The sequence below is a fragment of the Panthera leo genome, chromosome B1 (genome assembly GCF_018350215.1).
Source record: "Panthera leo isolate Ple1 chromosome B1, P.leo_Ple1_pat1.1, whole genome shotgun sequence".
NCBI lineage: Eukaryota > Metazoa > Chordata > Mammalia > Carnivora > Felidae > Panthera > Panthera leo.
In genome coordinates, this window is record NC_056682.1 from 87,624,038 (window position 1) to 87,649,005 (window position 24,968).

General features: G+C 39.0%; 1 protein-coding gene across 3 annotated transcripts in view; it reads left to right on the plus strand.

Annotated features, from left to right (window-relative positions):
* SLC7A11 (solute carrier family 7 member 11) overlaps positions 1 to 24,968 on the plus strand; it is a 246,439-nt gene that overhangs the window by 121,176 nt on the left and 100,295 nt on the right. For 2 of the 3 annotated variants that reach the window (XR_006201707.1, XR_006201708.1), the window contains exons 13-15: positions 4,849 to 4,963; positions 15,259 to 16,413; positions 19,352 to 21,795. The gene's annotated coding sequence lies outside the window, so the exon portion shown is untranslated. Of the gene's footprint in view, positions 1 to 4,848; positions 7,666 to 15,258; positions 16,414 to 19,351; positions 21,796 to 24,968 lie in introns of those variants that run through there. The other variant, XR_006201709.1, reaches the window with a different exon arrangement.

Genomic DNA, 24,968 nt, shown 5'->3' on the forward strand with positions numbered 1-24,968 from the left:
TCTGCGTTTGGTTCATCACCAAGTTCAAGATGATTATCTGAAGTTTGTTGAAACCTCAAGGGAGAATAAAATTGAACCGAAATCTCACCAGAGCAAATTTCTCCAGTGATTTTTTGGCCTTTCAGCTTTGGCTTAGAAATGCCATGGAAGCAACCTTTGTCCTCTGGCCATTTGGGATTGGACAGTAGATTACAGATACATCATGTGCCAATCTGGTGATATTCCAGTAGCGAAAGGAATTTATTCAATCATTTTTGAAACGCGAAATAGGACATGGAGCTTAGTGTCAGGTTTAAGCATTGTTTAAATTGTGTTTCTTCAGCCGACAGACACTTTCATATACAGCAGTTTATATATTTTAGCTCCCAGAGACTGAGATTTTTTTCCTACTAAAACTTCAACAGCAAGGATAAGTCAAATATAACTCTCAGAAATAGTTAATAAAAACGTAAACTTTGGAGTTAGACCTGGGTTTAAATTTTGGCTCTACCATTTCTTAGACAGGAAACCTAGGGCAAGTTACTAACTTCTCTGAACTTTGATCTCCTTATCTTTAAAACAAGGCCCGGCATGGTCCCTTTACAAGGCCTGAAATGAGGATTATACAACCTCTAAGAATAGTGCCTGGACCACAGCAAATTCTTTAGAAACGGTTAATTATTTTTATGTCAATAGAGCGCACAGTAGACATGTAATACATGCAATTAACCTACAAACTTTTTAAAGTCCCATTTGTCACCATCCTTTCCAAGGCAAGGGATTTTGTTGAAAACAATAGTGGCAGGAATGCAATGATGATTTTGGAGAGGGATTATGATACTAAATATTGCCCTTTTATTTTAGAACATTTTGTAAGGCAGGGATTACATCCTTACATTTCACTGCGTATTGTTGGTATTTGCTATTTTTCCCTTTAAAAATCTGCCATGCACACTGGACTCCATCGGCCAATATTGTACCTATTTTTAAGAAACAATAATTCTTCTCATAATGATAAGAGCTGACAGGCTTTGTTTAGATTGGAGATGGTAATTTAAGAGCTTTTGATTCTCAGACTCCTGTCCTCCTAAATGGAGGAACATGACCATTCTTAGGATTGTAAACAACTATGCCAGGAATGATAATAGTCCCAACTGGCGGCAGAATTTGCACAAGTATTGAACTGGTTTAAAGTGGCAATTGAAGACCAGAATACATCCCCAAGATTGTGACATTTAGGCGGGACGGTGTAGGCCACTTTTCTTCCTAAATGTTTATCTGGTGATACAGAGTAGCCCCATGTAACCAGATCAATAGTCAAGGAGGAGTGGATTAGTGGGTTGACTCACAGGCGGTCAGGTCGTCTAATTCAGCAAACTAGAATGAAAACAATTTAGGAACCATGAATCTGTATTTAAATAAGTAGTTCTAAGAGTTTTATTTTTTACTTCTTCAATATAATTGTGTGGCTCTGTCAATAAAATGAGGAGGCAGTAACTAGTCTGAGTAAAGAATATTTATTTTGATATATTGAAAAAGGAGGCGGAATTCAAGCTCTTCCATGGCTTGATATGGGATATGAGGAGTGACAGTGCCCGATTTTCTGTATGACTGGTATTATGTACAGAGTTGATTCCAAAAATGGTGTTTTAAAAATACTTAGAACAAAGTTATTATTGGAGTAATAACTTTTGTGTAGGTTACTTTGAAGAAAAATACCCATTTAAGCGATAGGTAGTTAAGACAAAAAATTTTAAGTTTATTTATTTATTTTAAGAGAGACAGAGACAGTGTGAGTGGGGGGGTGGGGTGGGGGCAGAGAGAGAGGGAGACACAGAATCTAAAGCAGGCTCCAGTCTCTACGCTGTCAGCACAGCCTGATGCGGGCTTGAACTCACAAAACTGCGAGATCATGACCTGAGCCGAAATCAGGAGTTGGACGCCTAACCAACTGAGCCACCCAGGTGCCCCATATGATAGGTAGTTTTAATGCCTACACAATTTTGTTTCTTTATTATGTCGCCTTTATTTATACATCTAGCCTTTCTCTTGAATACTATTCTTGTGCTGCCCATTTTCACTATGTCACTTTATTAGAATATGGAATATTCTGAAAATAGATAATTAAAAACTCATTTAAATTCCATATTAAAAGAAAGCCACTTGCTACTAGTAGCCAGTCATTATGTGGTCCTAGTCCCTCTTAAACATCAGTCAACTTTCATGGGAAAAGAGCACAATGGATGCCTTGATTGTTTTTAGTTTTCTAAAAATAAGCACTTAATTTCCATCAAAGGAAAATGAACATTTTCCCTTCTAAAGTTGACTAGTTAAGTGTACGAGTAATCAAAGCAGCCGACTATGGAGCAAAAATGCAGTTGCTTATGATTTGGTTCATTTACTAAATGCACAAATTTATTTTCTAAACTGCATCACAGGGAATAATATTGAGACTGATCGTAATAAACAGGTCTGTAAGAAGGATGGCCATCAACTGTTTGAAACATGACAGTATATGTGTTTATCAAAGACTCAGAAAAAAGGCTGGAATCTTTCAGGTCCTGTGTACATTTCCCTAGATTTTACTTCAGCCTTTCATATTATATTCTCAATTTTATTCATGTGGGTGTTCTTAGGAATTATAGAAGATGCGGAGTTACCACTTCTTGCTGGCTGTTACATGGTAGGAGATCCTTAGTATATCCTCTGGGTTCAGCCCATGCCTGGAAACATATTGTATGCATTAATCTATTTCCTCCTCTAACCTTTGTCAATACTTCTATCTCCCCAAATACTTGAGGACTATAAAATGACCAGAGTGTTTTGTCAAATGTCTAATCATTCCAATGGCTCCTGGATTATCTAAATTGCTCCAAAGAGAGATGACTATATTCAATAGGAAAATTATGTCATTGTTCTTATTCACCACATATAGACTAATAATGCCCTTGTTCCTTTTAACAACAGCATTACCTTGTTGGTAATTATTTCTTGTAATCTCACCGAAAGGCATTTAAAGAAAACTAATTGTACTCTACCTAGTCTCTTCATAACTGTGTTCTATTAGTTTCTCGTTACATCTTCAATCAGTGCCGTTTTGAATACCGCTCCAGACTACGAAGAACAGCTGGCTACTTGGAAGATTAGGAAAAAAAAAAAAAAAAGGATGACCCAGATTTAATGTTAAGTAAAACTTCTGAATGTCTTGTTTTTTCTGCTCCTTATTAATGTGTATGGCCCCGTCTTCAAGGGGCTTTATCTTATCTCTCATTGAATGATGGCGTTGACCAAGAATGTCCTAATTCAAATTCCACTCAAGTGAATCTTTCAAAAAATGTAATAGATTTTATTTTGTGCAATCAGCTGCTGTGCTTTCTAAAGTACTCTCACGGAGCAATGGGCGCAAGCAACACAGGTCTTGTCTTCCATGAGTTATTATGAAATAAAATGAAATGGTCACAAATTGCGCAACACCACTGGCCTGCGTTTCCTTTATACAAAATTACTTCTCCCAAATACACCCTGTTAATAGTAGGAACGTGTTTCCTACTTATTTTTCTACCTTTATGTTCTAGTAATTCTTTCTTTCATTTACTCATTCATTAGTAATATTTTCTAGGGAGTCATACTTTCAGGGTGTGCTGTATTATTTTCTTTAACCAACGATCTTGGTATTCCTGTCTCCTCTTGATGCTCCCTCCTTGCAAAAGTTCTATTTCTCAGTTTCAAACAAAGATGAAGAGATAGTGGCTTCCCTGGGCTTTTCAGAATCTCTTTATAGACTGTTACATTGCTCAAAGGATTCTCTCCCCAATCGCTAGTCCTCAGAAATCATGAGCCCATTTTTTTTCTTATTCGTACTTTTAACTGGTAGGTGTTGCTTGGAAAGTTAAATTTCCTAGTCTAAAACTTTCAAGTGACAAGCCTAATAGAAATTTCAAAGTCACTGTTTCCTAGAAAACATACCACCATATAAAAGGGGAATATAATTAGTTTATTTAAAAAAAATGCAGGCAAATTTGGTCATGGATATTGAGACAAGGAAATAAAGGAAACGTGACAAGTCAAGGTAAAAGAATGTTTTCCAATTGAAAAAAAAAGCGATTTATATTCTAGGTCTATGAAAATCCCTTTCAGAATAGTGCAGAGGCCAGAAAATATACAATTATTTCTCTACCCAAAGAATGGTGGATGATTGGAATAACTGAGTAATCAGTCCAAAAAAGCAAACACACCCGCATCTGTGCTTTGTTCCCATAAGCCATTTCACTTTGCTATAGCCTAAGGGCTATTAACCTGGAGTCTGAAGTTTTGCAGTACCCTGAATCCTGTTTTCCATGAACAGCTGACATTTGCATATACTGAACAAAATGACGTTTCAACAACAGAACATATGATCTTGAGATCTTCTCGTGAGGGGTCGATAATGAACAGAATTAACGGCAGTGTTGGATGTCATCGAGCAATTTTCGCAAAAGGCGGGGCGCATTCTAAACTCCACGAGTTGCATTGTAATCAAGCCACTCTTGTAATGAATGCAGGCCCTTAATTTATTGAAACTAATTTTGAAATCATGGTGCCACACATACCATCCGCTGTAGAAATAATTTATAAACATTAATTGCAGGAAAGAGAGGAGCCGTTTGCTTCAAAGAGCCCATCAGCAAGCTGTCCTTCCTGTTTTATCAGTAAGCAAAGCTGAGAGCAAATAACAGATGGAACTGTCCCTTGGTGGCGGCACAGAGCACTCATGAAATATAGCACAATCTTCCTCCAGTGTGTTATGTTTTTAACAGCGGAAGATCAGAAGCAGGCGAGGTGTGGGCTAGGATGAATGACTGCTTCTGATGAAACATCCTTTTCTTCTAGGAAGATTCCGGTAGCAGATTGGGCTTTGGCGGGTGATCTCGGTGGCTTGATACAGTGTCATTACAGAATACATCTGGAAGATTCTGCGGAAAGAGACAAGCCTCGGAAGACCAAGGTGAAGCTGAGGCCTGATCTGTACTCTTAATGGGTGGTGAAATTCCAGTTCCTTTAAATAGCCATCAAAGACGCCGCAGAGCCTAAGCTAAAGCTGCCCCAGACACTGAAACCTGGGACTCATTTACCATCTGCCACAATCATTCCATCCTCTTGCAATATTTTATTCCACTTACTAAAACTACAAGAAGGTATTCGTGCATTTTATGTGTGTGGGTGTGTGGCTAAAATCTCCTTTTGCATCTGTTGTTTGCATAATCACATCGAAGGCTGTTACCAGGGCTGGGGAAGCTGGATTTAGTATATACTTTCTTTTTTTTCCCCCTAATGGAAAAATCTATCAGCCCAACTTTAGTGACTATTTTGAAACAGCTTTTTAGGTGGCGAGATAGGAAGTGGTCCTCAATTCCACTAGTACATCATTTATTCATGCATAGTTCACTATCGCTCTTCATCAAAGCTTTTCTAAATGTTTTCCACTCACCCCGGGTACCTAACTCTGACTCATTCCTTCAACATTGAACACTGTTCTTATCTTCTGTTGGAGTAAAAAAGATCAAGACTATTTGAGAGAACTCTTTTTATAAACGACTGCAACCTGCCTTCCTTCAACTCACAGCATCCCTTCCCTCATTAATTCTTTCCTTTTCTCCGATGTTAGGTAGAAAATTACCCTCCTCCTCATGAAGTTAGCCCAGACACGTGTGTTCTTAATTTTGCCTGATTCCGTTCATTTTCCATTAATGCCTTAATTACTGAAATATTCAGCTTTTTTCTCTTAAATACATCCTCTGATTGGCTTGCATTTATCCTTTAGAAAGAAACAGAAATAAAGCATTACTTTCAACACTGTGTTGCCCTTCAAGCTACTCTTGCTTTCACTCCCACAAAACTTCTGAAAAGATTGGTCTACAGTTCCTGTCATCAATTTCCTTCATTTATTCTACTCCTGTCTTCATTACAATCCCATTTTCTGCTCCCCCATTCTTTGAAACTGTTCTATAAGAGTGCACAATTCCTATCTACCGAGGACAATTGTCATAGTTTTATACTATTCTGCATCTGAGTGCTCTTTCTGTTTGGTGTAAATCCTCGGGTTTCTACTTCTTAGCGGGAAGCAGGGCTTCATGTTCAAGGATAAAGAGATTAGATGCTCTTTGTACCCCCAGGAAGCTAGGACATAGCACCTAGTACTGGTTTGGCAGTCAGATGGTTCCCACCTGGGGACAGAGGAGAATTTATTCACAGAGGGGCAGCAGCAGAGCCTGGAACAGAGGTGACGGTGCTAGTTATAGAGCCTCTGGTGTCCTAAATTAGACTTTCTCTCTTCAGTGTTTCCCATTGATTATCTCTCTTGGTTCCTTTCTGCTTTCTGAGCCTAATTTTCCAAGTTTCCCATAATTCTGAAAGCTGCCTAATACTTTTACCATAAATTCCTTTCATCCCTTACTTTTAACATATTTGGTTTATGTTCTTTTGAGTTAAAGACCTCACCGATACAGAGAAAGGTACTTGGGAATGGGTTTAATGTAATGGAACCTTAGGGAAAGTGGGGTTAGGAGTGAGGATGTGGCTGGTTTTCAGACTGGGGCTGAAAGCAATGAAATTCCATTCATCTTCGGCCACCTTGGCAGCCCATTGCATGCAGTGGTGAAAGAGCTAATTAAACACAGCCTACGGGTCTCTGGAATGAAAGACTCCCTTGGAATCAAATGCCTATTCAAGGTAAGGCTTTGGGAGAACCAAGTTGCCACTATCATTAAACAGATAAAATAAAAGACTATAGGGTTGCCGAGAATGTTTTGAGAGCATTGAATAGATGACAAAGGCACATGGTAAGTTTCTCTCCTTAAATTCTTGATTATGGCAAAGACTGAATCTCAGAAACTCTGATAATGCTAAAAGAGTCTCTTCATTCTTTCAGCATCTTTCAACATCCATGTACTTGAAAATGAAACTCAGGGTTTGGTATGGTTACCAAATTATGATAAAATTACCTTTGGTCTTGCTGTCTTCTTGTGTGAAAGTGAGAGCACTGATCAGAAAAATGTCGAACCCTAAAGCATCAGAATCAGACCATGTGAGCTGATTCCAAAGGCTTGCAGTTCCTTGAACTCCTCACCTCCTCTACCCCCACCCTCATCCCATCCCCCTCTGTGGTGGTGTTCTGGACCTGGCTTTTTATGGCTCATGAGGGCGGAGCATTTATCTCTTCCCACTCTGTGTTCAGTGGGACACAGTATTATGCCGACCACTTGAAGTAAGCCACAGAGTATTTTAAATGCTGCAAATCAGGATTCCCCTCCCCCTCTTGCTGGAGAGTGGGTGGTTAAACATTTACCAGCACATCCCTGTTCTTGGGATTTCAGAAGTACTTCCTTCATTATTTGATAGGTCTATCTCTTCTTGCTTGGAGATTGTATTCCTCTTTTCTCAGGGGCTAACTTTGCAAGAGAGAGAGCCAATTCACCCCTTGGAACTGTAGAGGAGAACTTTTTCCTTCTTCCCTTCTAAGTTCTTTGGTTGGTCTCATGGTTAAATTGACATAAGACAGAGTGACAGAAGAAACACACAATTTCATTTGTATGGGAGCCCATAAAAATATAAGACTCAAAGACATGACCAAAGCAGTCAGCTCTCATACCTTTTAGACAAGAAAGCAGTAAAGTTGTGAAGGGTTGACAAAAAAAAAAAAAAAAAAAAGGGATTTGGCCTTGGGGTAACTAATTGGTGAAAAAGTAACAAGGTTTGTGTATACAGCCTCACAGCCCCGAATTTCCTATCCCTGGCTATAAGGATGCCTACTATCTTCCTTCTTAAAGAGGATACTTTCATGTGAAAGATTCAGGGGAACAAATGAGGGTCAGAGTGTTCTTTTTGTACTGTCTGGGTCTCAAGTAAGTTAAATTCAAAATAATCAGTATCCAAAGTGACATATTTTGGGGTGGTATATTCTGCTCCTCTTCAGAATCTACAAACCTCCCATTATCTCCAAACTTCTAACTACTGGTCAGAGGCTGACATGTCCCAGAGGAGTCAATTGCGCTGTGAAACCTGGATGAGGTTTTCTCCTTTCATTTTTATGATGATAAAACTTGGGACTATACATAAGAATGATAATGACTAATAACAGTGACTGGCCTTGGATAGGTAAAGCATAATTTTTCAAAGTGATGACTGTATCATTCTGAGCTAGCTTGAGTGGGCCTGTTTCTTGGCTCATTTGTTTGACTATAATCTCAATTCAGTGGAGACTGAAGATAGTGAACTTGAGATTCTAGAAATTCTTTAACTAACACAGAGAAGGGTAGTAAGTACTCTGGGGTGAAATTACCATATATAAGTAATCTTTACCCTAATTTGTCCCCCAAGAAGTCTAGATCATTACCAAGGTCTTAAGAAATGTATTGGCGAAGGGACTGGCAGCAGTTTTGAGGAGTTTGTTTGTACTGTTCTTCTAGGCTGAGGATATCAGTGGCAGATGCTTCAGTTGAAATGGTTTCCCTGATTGATAGGAGAAAAAAACTGGTGTAGGGCAGTGGAGGTCAAGTGCAGCATTCAAAAGTAAAAGACAAAATTGTTGTGGTGGCCATGGTACGCAGCAGGTCAAGTTCAGCAGTCAGAATGTTCTGAATTACAGGAAACTTTGGTAGTGGTTGGCTGATCAGGGGTCCCTTAACTGAAATATGTAATAGCACATTAGTCCTTCTTGATTTGTGTTATGAAAACACTCCACGACTGGAAAGCATAGGTCTGACACAGGCCCCCATTGCAGGGAGTTGCTCACTCTAGCCCAATTATCATATTTGAGTTAGCTCCATAAGCAAGAATTACTTAATGATGGATTCAGCAATATCGCTTGATGTGCAATTAATCTCCTTCTTAGCCTTCACCGAAGGCTATTTGTTGGCCATTTACTATGTGGTACAGATAAATAGCTCTTAATCTGATCAGCTCAGTTCTATGCTCTTGGTTCACTCAGAATGGCTGGGAAATTTTGTCCTTTTGAAGAAAGAATTCCAAAGACTATTGCTCTTGATACCAATGATTTAGCAACCACCAAGAATAACAGTATTACATTGTGAGGGTAATGTGCTTTGAGGAGTCAACATTCACGTAAACATTATTAGGTAGCAAGTGTTATTGTCTTGACTTTGTGACAAAAATAGACTTCATTTCAGGTCATGCTGATACAAAACCATCCTAGAATCTGGCTGCACACACATTTCATGCCAGGTGTTATCTATATGTGAAAAGAATACAAAGAAGGCATAAAATTCTGTATAGTAAAAATACATATAGCCAACATGCCCTGGGAAAGGGAGATAACTGGAGCTTTGGAGTATTGTTAAACACTGATTCTGAGCTACCTAATTCATGGAGACTGAGAATATCACTGTGGTCTACTGATCAGAATGACAAATTGTACTTCAGGTTATACATTGAGTTTCGATCCGAGTCTCGCTCTAGGTGTTCCAGTCTTGGGGTTATTTTTCTGAGTATATAAGTGGAATAAGTCTCATAAGCAATTGGCAGAGTCCCCCACTGGGTCCCTGTACCATGAATAGAGCTAGCAAGATTGAAATTGCCAAGCTTCTGGACTTGACCTTACCTACTCAAGTACTAAAATTCAAAGTAATATTGAATCCATAGGTGAATCACAGAAGTTAAAAGACATCATCAAAGCATGAATGATGTCCGGGTGAGGATTCTTTTCATGTCTCCATTTAGGCCTATGTAAAAGACATAGAGGTACATTGAGTGGTTATAAATTGTACCCAGTTATCCATTTAATAAATATTTATTCAGTACCAACCAAGTTTCATACTTTGCTGGATGTTGGGTACAATGGAGAAGACTGGCATCGATCAAGATAATTCTATGAGCTCATGTTGTCCGGCATTTGTGTGTAAGTGTGTGCAGGGAAGGTTTGAAGGAGATAGCAGGAGAGATAAGGAAAGTCTTCCTTCAGCAAGTGACACTTCACATGAGCTCTGAGGCAGAGGTAGGTATTAGCTAATCAAAGGGGAAGGGCCAAAACACCACCCGCCACGGGAGAGAAGAGTGTATCTAAAGAACTGAATGAAAGACCCTCTACCTGGGGTGGCGATGGCCTGGGCCAAAGCGGCCAGAGAGGAGGCTGAAGTGATAGACAAGGGCTAAACTGGCTGGATTTGCCAGTCTTAAGAGCATTGTGAAATCAACCACATGTATTTTTTTTTAACTTTTGTTTTTGTTTTTTAGAGGAAGAGAGTGCAAGCAAATGGGGGAGAGTGCCAGAGGGAGAAAGAGACAGAATCTTAAGCAGGCTCCATACTCAGCACAGAGCTCAACATGGGGCTCGATACCATGATCGGGGATCATGAGCTGAGCCAAAATCAAGAGTCAGATGTTCAATTGCCTGAGCCACCCACGCGCCCCAAGTGCATGGTTTTTGGTAAAGAAATGTCATGTTCAGATATTTAAAAGACTTCTCTGACTGCACTGTGGGTTTAATCAGAGTGTAACAAAATATAGTATTGATCTATTACAGGAATCCAAGGGAGGGTTTGTTGTATGGACATAGAAACAGGTAAATTTATGAGATATCTAGGAAGTGATATTAATAGGATTGGTGATGGCCTATTGGTAATGATTTGAAAATTGGGCACATGGAAGTAGAAAATGTAAAGCAGTATTCTCATATTTCTGGCTTGTAGAGCAGAAGATTATCTATCTCTCCATCTATCATCTTTCTATCTAAAATTTCTGGCTTGTATAGTACATGTATATATATGTGTGTATATATTGTAAATATACATATATACACAATCTGAAGTATCTGGAGTGAGTCTGATTCTTGGCTCATTTGCTTTGAGGGGTGGGGAATAAACTTGGGGCAATGATCATAAGTTCATTCTTGGACCTGTAGAGATGGAGAAGCCTGACACATTTATGTGAAGATGTTAAGTGAAAACAGACATGGGGGTGAGGAATGAGAACCGGTTTGGTGATGAAATGCATAATAAATACAGGGGTCACTGGTCCATGGATTGGAAATGAAGCCAGAGCTGTGGGGAAATCACAGAGAGAGAAGAGAAGAGCCTGAGACCATGCACTGAAGGACTCAGCAGCTAAGGCACGGGTCCCCCTGGAGTGCGGTTGTACAGCAAGCTGCACTTAGCAAGAATTCACTAGAGGTTTTCGCACTTAAAAGCAAACAAACCAAAACCGATGGAGAAGGAGAGCACCCTTTCAGTCCCTCTCACATTTTACTAGCTTACTCTAAAATAGTGAAGATAAACAGAAAACGTTCCAAGTTGGATTGTAACGTCTGACTAAACTCCTCTGGTTCTGATAATGTTGGCTTTTAGGTATTTGGTCTGGTGATGCAAATAAGGTAAAAGATTTCTCATTTGTAAAATGACTTTCTGGTGCTCTCTATTTTGTGCCTTTTTCAGTGCTTAGCAAACTCTGCTTTATATTTAAATTACTTGGCTGGGAATCTGTCCACCCTTTAAGCCTGGGAAATTTGGTAGAGGAGGCCCACGTTTCATTCACCTTTATGTTCACAATGCTGGGGTGGTGTCTCCATGAGAGTAATTGCTTCTGTCTCTTATCAATATTTGGTTTTTTTTAAGGTGTGTTTCAATTTCTGTTATAAAAAAAGTGTGTCTATATATATTCATATATATGTATATGTATGAACAGTTCATTTTTTTTTTTTTTTGCCTGAATACAAGTTGGCAAAACTTTAAATGGAAACTCTCGTTTTTATTATTTGGCTTAAAAGTAATCGAGTACATTAATAAGCTACCGGTGCACTTCGCATGTTTCACCAGATGGTCCCTAATTTTTTGTTCCTTAATATAAAAATGCACTTCTAAAACTAAACCACTGGGGGGAAGCATAGTGCAAAGTTAGCATTTAGTTCATCCTGGTGCCCAGTGTAGACTTAGCCAAGCCTCTGGGTCAAAGACTTGTGCTAAGCTCTTAGTGTTAGCAGAGCCTTTGTCTGTCTGTCAGTCGTCTCCCCTTTGTCAAATTCTTCCCACTTCCTCTTTTTTCCAGGGTGCTTTGTGGGTTAAAACTTTTATTTTGAAACTTCTGGAAGCTTAATTAATAAACATGAAAACCAAGTCAAAGCTGGCACGATGCCCTTATTTTGCTCAACCACATGGGCATGCTAGGGTAATTGTAGTTATTTACATTTGGCATCCAACTGACTCAACGAGCAACATTGCCTTTTTTTTCTACCAGTACCGAAGCTATTAAATTAAACAGGTTAATGTGGCTACCGCATTTCGCCCCCTACTATCCCCACAGCTACAGTAAATCTGCCACCTGTTTATTTCCATAAAAATTCAATTAGGCGCCGCCAGTTATTCTTCTTATGCGAGCAATTAACCTCAGGCAGTTTCAGGTCCCAAAGAAAGGCCAGGCTGGCCTGTTCCTTTTTTCACTCTTTGCTCCCTTTAGCCGCCGGTGGTTTCTTTTGCTAAGTGACTGCACACCCTCACACCAGTGAAAAATGAAAGAATAGACTCGACTGCTGTGCACTGTCATGCCGGTTGAAAAGCAAAAACTGAAAGATCGCCAACAACCCTTCCGCCTCCCCCTGCCTGGGCAGCGGGGGCACCTTGGGGCCCCGGGGACGACAGCAGTGAGCCTGCGGCCAGGGCCCCGGGGACACCCCAGCGTTGCAGAAAAACACACCAAAAGGAAGGAGAACTTGCTCTGAAAACTGTTTGTTTTCTTTCTTCTTTGTCTTTGTTAAAATCTGACCGTGTAGGGAAAGGTTGGTAAAATGCCACGGCATCCTGGCTAAAGCAACAACACGATTATGATGAGATAAAGCCACATTCATGGGCGCTTCTCCACACTATGGATGAGACCAAACGCATAGCAATGCAGTCGCTTTTCCTTTCCTCTTTAAGAGGCATGTGTCTTCAGTACACGTTGAAAATGCTGACTTTTTCTTTTCTTTTTATGTCTGCTTCTCTTTGTCGTATTTCTTTCCCTTCTCTCAAAAGTCTACCAGTACAAAGAAAAATTACCGAATCTTACACCTAGAGATTTCCTACAGGATCTCGTGGATACCGGGGATTGAGGTATGGGCTTCTCGTTAATCTTTAGCACATTGACCTGTGCTTGAAGAAATAATAGCAAATGCCTAAATGTAGTCTCAAGAGCAAATTAAGACTGGAATGATCATTAATTAAGTCACTCATAGGTTTTCGGATAAAACGAATGTTTCTTCATAAGTGGGTGGGTGCTCACTACCAATGTTAGTGATTATCAACAAATTCAGCGAATGAGGGAACATAGAAACAAAGAAACGAATAGGGTGTGAGATGATAGAACCCAAGGTGACACGTGGAGAGCTCAGGTTATTCTTGGGCGTTGTCACAAGTCCTGGTGGATCCTGGAGTCACATTTGTTCAGGTGCGTTGCTGGGCTGGCACAGATGTCAGATGTCAGGCATCCCCAAAATGCTCCCAAGGGATTAAGTGGGTGTGTGTGTGTGTGTGTGTGTGTGTATATAACTATATCTTTCCTTTCCTCCTGCATCTGAAGGTGCCCTGTGCCAGCCAGCATTAGTACACTGCTGGGGTAGAAGAATGTAATAAAGTGGACTTTGAAGGCAGCATGTCACAGGAAAAAGATACAGTCTAATTAAATTTAATCTTCTTTTAAATGGTTACTCAAAAGAGAGACTCTATTAGAAGTTCAAAAGTGCATGTATAAATCCTCCCCAGGCAAGTCGGTACCCAGGGCTAACACAGCAGGTGGAAGAGTGAAGGAAATGTTAGAACCCGTGTTTCATCTTGATAGGGCTGACGGAACTTTAATGAAGAAAGACCAATATTCTGTGGCCCTGAAACCACATCCTCTGCTGTCAAATGGGTTCAAGTTCATGGTCTTGAAAATTGTCCTTTTCCTGTCTTCAAATGTTCTCATGAGTCCTTTTCTTTTCAGTTCAAAGCAGAAATTAAAATAGGTTTTAAGTGTTTATTCTTCATCCTAGATTTTGGGCAGATGCCTAATTTCCACTGCTTCCTTACCTCCTGAAGAGTTTCAGGCTTTTTGCTTCTGCCAAAATGAAGCAAACATACAGCTTGGTACTTTGAAGTCTGAGTTAAAGCAAAACTAAATGGACCATGTTTATCTGATCAATTAAAGCATTGCCTACATCCTTAGAACTGATGTTTCTCATTTAGACAACATTCTATACAATCCTCAGGAAATTAACAACAGAGATTGAGTTTGGGGAATGGGGGTCGTTATATAAAGAAATGCAGGAAGAGTGTGGAAGAATTTGACCAGGCTCCAGTATAAGCTACATAAACTGACTGGGCTCCAATATAAACTAAAGAATGTCTTAGTAGAAGAGGGACTATAGAAAAATGTTAATGACGGTTCCCCGAGTAAAAGTTTGACTTCAAACTCCTGTTATGTGAAGTGATCTAGTATACTTAATAGTCTTTGGCATTATTGATGTGTATACTTTAAGAATAGTTATAATTATAAAAGCTCTCAGAGATTAGAATGTGTACAGTTCAGTTTAAGCATAGATCAACAAGGTGTGCTCTAAAAGCAGAACAATGCTAAAAAAAAAAAAAATTTAAAAAAAAAAAAAAAGAAAAAGGGGCGCCTGGGTGGCGCAGTCGGTTCAGCCAGGTCACGATCTCGCGGTCCGTGAGTTCGAGCCCCGCGTCAGGCTCTGGGCTGATGGCTCGGAGCCTGGAGCCTGTTTCCGATTCTGTGTCTCCCTCTCTCTGCCCCTCCCCCGTTCATGCTCTGTCTCTCTCTGTCCCAAAAATAAATAAAAAACGTTGAAAAAAAAAATTTAAAAGCAGAACCATGCTAAGCAGAGCATTAGATTTAGAAAAATAAAAAGAGCATGAATTACAACTCTCTTAGAAGTATATAGGTTTTTTTTCTAAATCACACAGATTAGCACCAATTAATTAAAATGATATGAAATAGTAGGTACTTGAACCTGCAGGCTGTCCCCAGTCAATACCCTGTTTCATTCTTCTCAGCAATAGTGTGAAGCGGGGCGCCTGGGTGGCTCAGTCGGTTGGACGTCCGACTTCTTTGGCTCAGGTCATGATCTCGTGGCTCGTGAGTTCAAGCCCCGCATCAGGCTCTGTGCTGACAGCTCAGAGCCTGGAGCCTTCTTAGGATTCTGTGTCTCCCTCTCTCTCTCTGCCCCTCCCCTGCTCATGGTCTGCCTCTGTCTCAAAAATAAATAAAACTTAAAAAAAAAAAAAGAAATAGTGTGAAGTAAAACTTGTTTGGCTTCCTTTCCAGCTTGCCCAGGACCTGTGCACATGACCTGTTCCAGAAAGACAGCAATCTCCCTTTCCTCAAAAACCCTGCTAGATTCGTTGTCTTTGGCTGGAGTGAGTTATTTCATCCAATTGGTGCCAACAGAATGAACTTTAAGCTGCATATAGATAATGGTTGTATATTTTCATATTTGGCAGATTCTGTGGAGATTGCCTTCCAAATTCTAAGATTTATCTCCAGAATTGTGGCTTGGCAGGAAGACTAATGTACAGTCTTCATGTGTAGGTTGTTTGATTTGGGGTGGATTTCAATACTGTAGGTGTAGAGGCAACCTGAAATTTTATAAAATAGCTTTCTTCCAGTGCAAAGTTTTATGCCTTTTTCTCTTCAACTATAAAGGGGGAAAATGGTAAAGACAGAGCTGTTAAGTTCTTTGATCCATATACCCCTGCAAAGTTTTTTCCTCCCGGATTTGGTTTTGTATATGATTTATTTTATGCATCTATCCCTCCCACCAACGTGGAGGGTGCCTGTTTTGATGTTTAATTAAGTTGTGATAACATTTTAATTTAATTACATATTATGCATTATAATTATTTGTGAAAACTTTCGTGGGTACAAGAAAAAGCTGTAGAAGAAAAAAAAGCAGATCTAAGGAAAACTGTTTTAAGATGCTGCATTTCTTGACAAAGAGCTGTGTCAATTTAATGGAACACTTAGGTCTCAATGCATTTACACACAAAACTTTGTGTCATTAAATGGCAGCCTATGGGGCAAATTTGGAAATATTTAGAAAAAATATATATATTTTTTCCTTATATTTAGGAAAAATTCACATGTATGTTAACCCCTGAGACGGTGTTACTGATTATGTTATAATGAACTCATTATTTGCTTTGTCCTAGGCTTAGACTAAATGTCTTTGTTTATTTGACGTGATTGTAGGTATTCTTGAGTCCGGCCATATCTTCATATGGACCATTGAAATGATAATTTTGAGAAGAGTTAGAAAGAGTGAGGAGCATTTTTATTCTACTCTATTTTTTCCTAGAATGTTTCAACCTGCCATGAATCTCTTGAAGGTGAAGATTCTTCTTCTCTTATCAACAGATGATAACATTTGGTCTGTTTCATGTTTGGAAAGATGTGGGTCTTGGACCTAAAGTTCCCGGTTTGGTAAGTGCTGTGTGCCGAGGGGAAAAAAAAAAAAAAAAAAAAAAAAAAACAACAGCAAAAAAGAAAGTCAACAAGGCTGGTGAGACAGAATCACAGGAAAGGGTCTCAAATTCTTATCCTATTTGACCTGTTACTGTTCGGCTGCCAAATACTTAAAATAAAATAAATTCAGAGAGTACATTCTGAGTTTGTCTTCTCAAACAGTGTTGAGCTACATTTAAGTTGGTCCATCTTGATAAGACAGGAAAATTGTCAAAATTTTGTAAATTTTAGGTCCATCTTTGGTTGGAACACTCCTCAACTTCTTCACATAGTACACTTGACTAACAAGTTATAATTAATTGGGTAACTCAAGGACTTGGACCTTCAGTTATCTGTTTGTTAAAGAATTTAACAAAAATAGGGGCACCTGGGTGGCTCAGTCAGTTGAGCGTCCAGGTTTGGCTCAGGTCATTATCTTGCGGTCCGTGAGTTCGAGCCCCGTGTGGGGCTCTGTGCTGACAGCTCAGAGCCTGGAGCCTGTTTCGGATTCCGTGTCTCCCTCTCTTTCTGCCCCTCCCCCCACTCGCACTCTGTCTCCCTCTGTCTCAAAAATAAATAAACATTTAAAAAAATAAAAAAAAAAGAATTTAACAAAAATAATCCCAAGAACAGCATGATTCAAACACTTCACAAGTCCTTTTCAGATTTTATGTTCATATAAACGTCTCTGAATCTTCACTCCATTAATGTTTTAAGCATTGCCTCTAAAGGTTGTGAGTTTCCTCTACAAATTATAGGAATGAGTGTCTTTGGTCATCATGTTGCATGAATAGTAAGGAATTTTTAGGTTACTGAACCTATTCAACTATTGACCCTCATTACCCTCACACTCTCCAGAGAGCTTAGGACCAGAACATTATGTGACTCTTCGGGTCACAACTGGACTCTGTGGTTGGGGACTTTGTGTTGGTGATCTTCTAAGAACTCAGTTTGAGCGCCTGGTCACTGCTTCTTCTACCAACCATCAGACAGGACCACTGAAAGAGTTAGGCTACTAGACGTGCACTCAGAACAAATTATAATTTTGAGATGTCTGATTCCATCTCATTTTAAGTTATATTTCAAGACTCATTGAACTTTTGATCTCACTTTTCACATACTTCTAGAGGAGTCCGACAGACATCCTCTTGAATGACAATTTGATGTAACTGGCTCCACTTTCAGAATTTCTCTCTTCTTCTTCTTGTGTCTTGGACTTGATCAACCTTGAAGCAAGTTCAATACTACCTTACATTCCTGACTATTGCCAGCATTTTTCCCTTTCCCTCCAGAAGTCATTATTGAAAGACACAGATTTTACTAAAATAAAGAAATCATTCAGCTTCCAAAATTCGTTATAAGAAAATCAGACTTTGATATCTCTTCCCAAATTCTACCTCTCAAAATAGTCCTCATATTTCCTAGGAGACAGTTTATTTGTAAGAAGAGTTGTAGTAGTAAAAAGAACAAACTTTATGTTTCTACCTGAAAATAAATTTTATTGGTCATATAATGCCAATTTATTGGTTTACTTGGCTCAAATGGACAATTCCTCCTGTTCTTCAGCTACTGTCAAAAGGAATGCCTTAAGATGAATCAATGTGTGGGGCGCCTGGGTGGCTCAGTCCGTTAAGCGTACAACTTTGGCTCAGGTCATGATCTCACAGTTTTTTAGTTCGAGCCCCGCGTTGCCTAGAGTCTGCTTTGGATTCTGTGTCTACCTTTCTCTCTACCCCTCCCCACTTGTGCTCTGTTCCTCTGTGTCTCAAAAATAAAATAAACATTAAGAAAAACAACAACAGGTGAATCAATCTGTAATTAACATCATTGTCTTTGATAACGTTGTCTAGAATAAGTCAATTCATTTGGCTACTTTTGACATGTTATGCAAATAATTAATCCTAGCAGATATTTAATAAACTTATTATTCAAAACATTTTATATAATTTTATGAATAGAAATTCTTTTGTTTGTTTTAAACACTTGGTAAACCTTTATTGTAACTTTCCAAGCTAAACCATTTAGGCCAAAGCTTCTTAAGCATCTGTAATAAAGTACTGCTTTGTTGGTGTTAATTGTCACAGTCACATTCCAATACTTTTGTAGAATTCACTGATCATGTGCTTGGATGGCATGACAATAACGAATTGATACGTAAGTCTCTTACTGCTTATATCCAATTTCTGTACTTTTTTCTTTTTCTTCTTCTTCTTCTTTTTAAATGTTTATTTTTGAGAGAAACAGACCCAGAGGGCAAGCGGGCAAGGGGCAGAGACAGAGGGACACACAGAATCCAAAACAGGCTCCAGGCTCTGAGCTGTCAGCACAGAGCTGAATGGGGCTCAAACTCATGAACCATGAGATCATGACCTGAGCCACAAAGTCAGACGCTTAACCAACTGAGCCACCCAGGTGCCCCAGGGACTTTTTTTTTTTTTACATTGTCCATTTAGTATTCTCTATTTGAAAATTCATGTGAAGAATCAAACTGATTTCATATTTGTAGAGAAGGTGCTTTTTTGCAAGTTATTGTTTTAGGCCTAGTGCACTTTACTATATACAAGAATGAGTTGTTAATCTAGCCAGTCCAGGCTTAGATGTTACTGGAGCATTATTCATTTCTCCATGCAGCAAGTAAGTATTGAATGCCTACTATATGCTAGGCATGGTACTATGTCCTACTAATTCAATGGTGAGTAAACCAGACATATTTCTTACTCTCAAAAAGTAGAGAGTCTAGTGGGGGAGACAGTCATATAGTTAAGTAACAAGACAAATAAATGTAAACATTTGATTATGATAAGTGCCTTAAAAGGAGGGTACATTGTTAGAGAAGTGTACCTAACTGTTGGAGTTATTTAACCAAAAGTGATGTGAACATGTTCTTCTCTTCCATTTCCTTGTTTTATGCTACTAGGTAACGATAACAGTTTGGCTTAACACCGATAACAAATAAATCATCCCAAAGATATTAGGGATGGTGTGAAGCTCTAAGAAGAGAGATATCACTTGGGCCAACATTCTCTACAGGTAGATGGTTGATGTACTGGTGGGTTTTACAGACTTGGCTAATGTAGTTATTTATTTATTACCATACATGACTTGGTGTTGCTATAGAGACAGTTGTCTGGATGTTAGTGATGTTGGGTAGGTGGTAACTTCAGCAGAATAAGGATGGAGATTCCCTTCTGGGGGGTAAGCACTCTCACAGACCAAGACTTTAAGGCTATTTCCTAGAGCTTAGAGGTCCCTATGGATATGGAAAAGCTGTAATTAGTGTCAAAAAATATTCTCCCCAAATTAGATTTTCTTCAACTCTGGCTACAAATCACGAAGGCCAAGATAAATACAGACAGATCTCTTTTGGAGGAAGATTTTGGATTTTAGATTGTTAGTACTAAACCTGGGTAGGCAGAACCTGACCAAATGCTAAAGATTCCATCTATCTTGAATTTGTTGACAAGAATTATGTTAACCTTTTACGTTTTATCCTGTTTCTTGGCCTTGGCTGTGGAAATGGTGAAGTCAGGTCCTACTGGAGCAACAAAATCAAAGTTGGGAAAGAATTTGTACGCTGACTCCAGGGTAGTGAAGACTATCCAAGATCTAGGGAATTAAATTCTGAGGAAAGGTGAGATGAAGGCAAAGCATCTGGCTGACATAGTTGCTTTTCATTGACCCGCAAACAGTTCCGGTTTGGGAATTGTAAAGGAGAAGGGTACAGAGATAAGGACACCCTGGGGCTTCCTGAAGGTTTATGGGAGAGCAAATGGCAACACAACTAACCTCCAGTGGAAATAAAAATCATAATGAAACTTTAGTTATTGCCTGGTTACAATTAAAATATATGTTATAATGGTTGATGATAAAACCTTGGAATAAAAGTGGGTTTGTAAATATTCTCCAAACCCTGACCACTCGTTTGTTAGGGAATTGTCCAAGAAAAACAAAGGCCATGTTCAGATATAATCCTTATGGATTCTGCAATTAACACTATGATTTTTCGTTCCCATATCTTTTATCAAGAAGATCAGAGTCTCCTCTCACTTTGAGCTGTTAGCTACAAAGGTTCTGTTGCTCTCCCTTAAAATGTGCCCTTTGAACTTTAAGTTATGAGTGCAAACAAAGCTTATAAAACATAAATGTTAGAAAAATATATTTGTTCACTTACATTTATAGACTATACTTGTCATTGGCAATTGAATTTTCTCACTACTGTTGTGATAATTAACCCATGGGCTATGATCTCTTTTGTCTTTATTTAACCTACCAATATAAAAACTGTGTAAATAGTCGTGTTAGTTAGAAGGATGCCTTGGACTTTGGGTCTGTTTTTCTTTTCTCCTACTGAGCATGTAAGGAAATAAATATGATGGCTTGTGGCAAAGATTGGTCCTTTCCCACAATATCTACTCTCCTTTTTTCCTTAGTAACACAATTCCAACTTTATTCAATGCAGTTATGTGCCTAGCTAGCTAGGAATTGTTTGTGTTTTCTAAACATTAAGAGGTAGGGGCTATTATATACTAGCTTGTCTCTTGACAAACAAGAAACTGTCATGAATTATTTAAACTTTGGAAATGTTTAAAGAGTTACATTTATTTCAGTGGATAATGTATTTTTCAAGCCTCATAATGCCAGATAAAAGTCTTTGATTTACCCTGACTTCTGAATGAAATCTGTGGAGTTGAACTAAGCCAAAAAAGAAAATTGTGAAGGGAAGAATATTGGACTTTAATATTTTACTACTTTAATTTACGAGGAGACAGAATTTTTATTGGGCATTTTACTTTCTGTGTGGTAGAATGATAATGGAATATTGTTCATTATGTTCAAATTTGGGAAAAAACTCCATTCTTATATTTGGAATATAATGGCTGAAATGTGCCTGAAACATTTGTTATTTTTGTCCTCTGGGTATCCCTTCTCCCTTCACTAACAAAATGCTCCTGTTTTGCTTTGCTGAGACATCCTACTTCATTTCTCAGGCCATGTGATTGGGAGGGACTGATCTACTCCTGACTCCAGGGCAGTGGCAATTCTAAGTCCTGGCCAATCAGAGTCATGAATTATTGTTTCAGGATAAGCTTGTAATATAAGCCTTCAGATTATCTCTCTTGCAGAATCCAAAGTACTAACCATTATTACACTCTGGAAAATCTGTCTTTCAGGATTAGTAAGGTAGAAAGATGTACGCACTGAGACGATATTGATTGTCTTTTCAATGGCATGGAAAGAACCTGGCTGGGAATTAAGTCAATACAAAGGTAGAAGAACTAAAAGATGGAGAGCAATCAAGCCCTGATGTCATGTTTTGCAGCATACATCTGAAGCTGTGCCACATCTGGATTTATCAATTAGGTGACACAGTAAATTCCTTGCTTTGCTTACGCTCCACTTGGGATGGTGTTTGGTTACTTGTAATTGAAAGAATGGATCTAAGACATTCTGTAAACTGTATAATTCTTTCTTGTGAACCATGTTTGGATCATGTAGCCGAGCATAAATTGAAATTTGAAGTAGAAAAGGGAGAAAATTTGGGGTGCCTGGGTGGCTAAGTTGGTTAAGCGTCAACTTCAGCTCAGGTCAAGATCTTGCAGTTCGTGGGTTCCAGCCCCGCGTCGGGTTCTGTGTTGACAGCTCAGAATCTGGAGGCTGCTTCAGATTCTGTGTCTCCCTCTCTCTGCCCCTCCCATGCTCATGCTCTGTCTCTCTCTGTCTCAAAAATAAATAAACATTAAAAAATAATTAAAAAAAAATAAAAGGGAGAAAATTTAACCCAGTATTGTGTTTCAGAGTTAATGTTGGATGCCTGTTCTGACATACTTCAAGAACTTAGTGAGCAAAAACCTAATTTTCCACTTCACTAGGACTTGGAGGCTACCAAATATCTCTTCTCCTACAATAGACACCATTTCCCCGGTTGAAACTTGACTTAGCTATTATTGGATATAGATGAATATAAAATAAAAATGAGAGAGCATAAGAAAGAGCTGGGGATGTTACGCTGTCCTCAGGCCATACTCACCTCTGCAGATACCATTCTTAGCCCCTCCAAAGGAGAAAGACATATTAGTTAGATTAGTCCTTATTAGGTCATATTAGTCCATATTAGACATATTAGTTAGATTAGTCCTTAGTACCATGAATGAATGTGTGTGCAGGGTGCAGTGCAGGTAGCCAGGACATACTGTTTGTGGGTGGGGTTATGGGGCAATGAAACCCTAGGCACATCCAAGTTCAGCTTCTAATTTCTCTTCCACTTCCTGTTTCCATGCAGTTGAGTGGATCTGGTTCCTCAATGGTTCTTGGGATGTGGTACTTTCTTCTGCTCTGTTTCTCCCTTTTTCTCTCTCTTCTCATCTTTTCTCAGTCGTGAATGAGTGTGCTGTTCTCAAGACTTTAGATTCATGGAGTTAGGTAGCTCTGCTTGGAGCATTTAGACCATGTACTCCAACTCAGACTTTACCAGAGTTCTGAACTTAAGAGTATGAAGCTTGTATAACATTGAATACAGAGGTATGCTGATTCACTCTTGTTATTTATGTGGAAAAGAAACAGTGTGTTTATACAACAAAAATAAAGTAAATAAATGTGTTTTTTTTTTCTTTTTATATTATCTGCCAGGAGTTTCAAGGCCAAATGTGTGGCTTAATTTTTGTATATGTAAAGAACCCTTGGGCATTCCTAATCTGTTTTTATAAGGCTGCGCTCAAGCTATCATTGGGCTGAGTTCTCATGTAGAAGCTCGACTGAGGCAGGATTCACTTCTCTTCTCATTGAGGTTGTTGGCAGAATTCATTTCCATGTAGCTATATGACTGAAGCTTTTTGCTGACTGTCAGCTGCAGGCTGTCCTCAGCTTCTAGGGGTTGCCTGCAGTTCTTTGCCACAGAGTTCTCTCCATAGGTAGTTCAAAACATGGCTTTTTGCTTTGTCACGGCCAGCAGAGCAGTGTCTCCTATTAGTCTGCTAAGGAATCTTACATAACATAATATAATGATGAGGGTGACATCCCATTACCTTTGCTATATAATGAAACCTAACTAAGGTATGGATATCCCATTATCTTTGCTATATTAAATTAGCTAGAAGAAAGTCACAGGTTCTTCATACACTTACGGAGAGGAGATTTTGCAGAATGTAACACACAGGGGTGAGATCCTGGTAGTTCTCTTAGAATTCTGCCTCCCAGAGCCAATATTTCTCAAAGTACATTTCATTGAAGATTACTTCCATAGTCAATATTCATCAAGAATAGTTTTAAAGTAACAGGATATAAGTGCCAGGTGACTGATTCAAATCATCTTAAGAATATAAATGAAAAACTGATTTGTTTTTTCTCACAGGACTGAAAATGTTAGTTTTAGGCAGAGGACAGGACAATGCGATGAGGATTGAGAAGGATTCTGCCTCCATTAAAAACTTGATACAAAAAGTAAAAGGGGATATCAAAAATGGGAAGTCATGAACGTTAGACAGCACTTGGGAAAAGTTCTGATAGACGCATTAGCCCTAATGCGGAATGCGCTGAGGTTAGGATCAAGTGCAGTCCACTTGCCCTCTTCCCGGCGGACATTAAATCTGAAAGGACTCTATCATGGACAGAATGAGAAAAGAACAAAACACAGGCTTATATCCTTCCACCCTGTCATGTTTTCCTAAACCAATATCACATTGTCTCTTATACCCTTCTGCATTTGTAAATATTGTCACTTTTTTTTTCTACGATAATCTTTGCTCATCTCATCCTCGTCTCCTATGCATCTGACAAACTTTCATTCATTTTTCTGTGACTCAGTGAGGTAACTCTAAGAGATCTTCTCTAACCTCTGCCTGTCATTTAGGTGGAGTTGGGTACCACAGCCCACATGTCCATAAGTTGGTAGATACTGTTTGTAAGCTTAACCAACCCCCATTTCAATCCCCTTCCTCCTCGATACCTCTAGCCAGTCATGGCCATATGATATGGCTCTTGCCAATAAGCCACGAATTACATTTCAATGTGGGGAAAACTCTTGTTTTCTTGAAACAGGAATCCTCCCTTTTTGGATGCTATTCTCTTTCTGGCAGTGAACACAGACATAATGGCTGGGGCTGTTCTAGCAGTCTTGTGATCATTATGGGAAAATAAGAGACTCACAAAGACCTGGTCTCTGATATCCCAAAGCTGATGAAGTACACTAACAGCCAACTCCCACTACAGTTACATGTAAACCAAAAGAAAACAAAAACCAACCTTTAATTTCTTAAGTCATTATAGTTAGGCTCTTATTACCTGCAGCATAATAAGATCCTAAATGAAATATAGTTTCATGTATTTCTAGATGATAACACTAATTACAAACTGACAGTTATTTAGTTTTTAACCTATCCTGTGGTGCCATGAATGAATTCCTTCATATTGTAAATGTTATCTTATTTCCATTTTATTCATTGTAGCCTCCATCGTCTTAGAAGCAGATCTAGCACATAAGAAACATTCAGCAAATGTCTGTCACATCTTTTACCTTCCAAATTGTAAAAGCTTATCTG